General features: G+C 40.9%; 1 non-coding gene across 1 annotated transcript; it reads left to right on the top strand.

Moving 5' to 3' along the window:
* The first annotated feature begins 171 nt into the window (after positions 1–171).
* LOC141682030 (small nucleolar RNA R71) lies at positions 172–278 on the top strand. Its single transcript, XR_012559434.1, has one exon. It is a non-coding gene; the product is annotated as a small nucleolar RNA R71 (small nucleolar RNA).
* Positions 279–2637: the final 2359 nt, after the last annotated feature.

Below are 2637 nucleotides of genomic sequence, written 5' to 3' on the forward strand. Positions count from 1 at the left end.
TGGATATCTCTGGGTTGGATACTGATATCATTAGCAGCCATCAGTTCAATTAGATCATAAGCTTCCTTATAGCTCTTTTCCCATAATGCTCCGCCTGATGCTGCATCGAGCATGGGTCTGGACTGTGCTCCCAACCCATTGTAAAAATAAGTGATGATCATCCAATCAGGAATTCCATGATGAGGACACTTCCTAAGCATCTCCTTGTAGCGCTCCCAAGCTTCACTTAGCGATTCTCCCGTTTGCTGCGCAAATTGAGTAATAGCATTCCTGAGTGCAGCTGTCTTCGCCATAGGGAAGAATTTAGTGAAAAACTTCTGAGCAAGATCTTCCCAAGTAGTAATCGAACCAGCTGGTAGAGAGTGTAACCAGCTCTTAGCCTTATCCCTCAGAGAGAATGGGAACAGTCTCAGCTTCACAGCATCTTCAGAACACCGTTGAACTTGAAGGTGTCGCATATTTCAATGAAATCCCTAATGTGTGTATTGGATCTTCCATTGGAGAACCCCCAAACTGGACTGAAGTCTGTACCCATTGAATTATGCCAGGCTTGATCTCAAAGGTATTAGCTGTGATAGCTGGCCGGACAATGCTAGATTGAATGTCATTGATCTTGGGTTGAGAAAAATCCATCAAGGCTTTCGTTCGTGCTGCTGGATCTCCCATTGTAATGAGTACCTGAAACACAAACAAATAAACTGTGAAAGTAAAGAATCCGAGTCAGTGAACTTTAACGACCACTGATGACAAACACATAAACTAAAAATTAACACCGAGTCCCCGACAGCGGCGCCAAAAACTTGTTAGGGCGAAAACACGCGCTAATATTCACCCAAGTATACGCGTTCACAAATAGTATAAGATATAAATCAGATTCGTTCCCACAGAGACTGGTTTAGGTTAAGTTCAATTTATGCACATATGCAACAATGTATGGTTATCACTCAATGCTAAGACAAATAACAAATTGGGTTTTTATTAAACTAAGAGATTATACTAAATAACATTAACTAAGAGAATTGAGGTTGAATTACTATATATGATAAACATGGGATCCTAACTTCATTAAATACTTCATTCAATAGCCTTATTGTTCTTAACCTTAGCATGTGATGGTGATGACACTAATCAGATAACACGAAACTGATAAACGCCAACTTTCATTGCACGAGTACCATTCTACCAGACATCCACAAAAGAGATAGAAGCTGAATAGGCACCAATTATATTGAGACCCTATATGTCTTTAGAATTTGACAACATAACGGTTTAAGCATAAGTTATCTATAATGATTACATAGGGCAAGTAAAACGGTTAGAGTTACCTACGAATCATGTATACACATACAAGAACCTATGCTAGCATGGCAAGTTCTAAACCTCTATATTCACTGTCGCTTCAATAGAGATTAACACGCTATCTTATATGTTAGCTACGCACATAAGACGAATAAGCACAACCAATACTAGGATATCATACAATCACCACACACCAAGATATCGAAACAATTAACTATTGAAATCCATAAGTAAATCCGCTAGTATCCCATAACAACGATTAGCCCATAATCGAACTCATCGTCACCATGGGTTCCAATGAAAGCATGGTATAAACAAGGTCTTAATAAACTAAATAATAATCAAAGTACGAATAAACGAGATCTAGGTTCAACAAGAATGAAAACGAGCATCCAAAGTTACAACTAATTCAAAGAATCACAAGTTGAAAATAAGATCTTCTTTTTCGGAGTTGTTCTGTGCTTCTAGGTCTTCTCCCTTGTATCCCAATCTTCCCGGATGATGAAAACCCTTTTTTTAAGTATATATACGCCCCTAGTGGACCTGGACCCTTAAAATCGTCAAATTCTACTCAAAAAAGGCTTTTTCAGCGAATCAGCGACCAGCCGCGCCCTGAGCGGGCGCTCAGCTCTCTGAGCGGGCGCTCAGCTCTCTGAGCGGGCGCTCAGCTTTGCTGAGCGGGCGCTCAGCTACTGACTGGGAAAAATATTCTGATGAATCTTGTTTTGGCCATAACTTGAGTTCTACTCGTCAGAATTAGGCGATTCAACTGCCCACGTGAAGCTATTGAGATTCTCTACAACTTGACAATGGCCTTGGCTTCCAATTTTGATCACTTTTCATCATATTTCCTTTAAAAGCTCTTTTCTTCATTTAACTGATACCTGAAATGCAATAAAACAAAAACACATCAAAATACCAACAACTTGAGTCCAAAACACCAATTTAAGCTTGTAATAGAGCGTTCCAAGTGGATATAAAATCCACTTATCACTGGCATGCAGGTGAAGCTCAGCTGCAGCCCTCACCATGGCCTCCTCTGTTTGCTGCTCTATTCTAAAAGTCCAACCTCTGACTTCATCCTCTGTGAATTCCCCAACAGAGGACGCGCCCAGGTATCTGAGAACAAAAGACTGGTCATCAGGAACTACCTTTTGACGTTTCGAGGGCGCGTCCTCCACCTTCTCGGGAATGTCAAACACGGTAGTGTCGATTATCTTTGGTGGAGGAGAAGGAGTTGAAACAGGAGGTGGGGTTTTTGCCTTTAGATCAACCTTTGTAGGGGCAGTTTTTTGGCCCTTAGCTTTTTGGAGGCCCCAATTGCGAATCCTTTGGGAA

Source organism: Apium graveolens, chromosome 8 (assembly GCF_009905375.1).
Source record: "Apium graveolens cultivar Ventura chromosome 8, ASM990537v1, whole genome shotgun sequence".
Lineage (NCBI taxonomy): Eukaryota > Viridiplantae > Streptophyta > Magnoliopsida > Apiales > Apiaceae > Apium > Apium graveolens.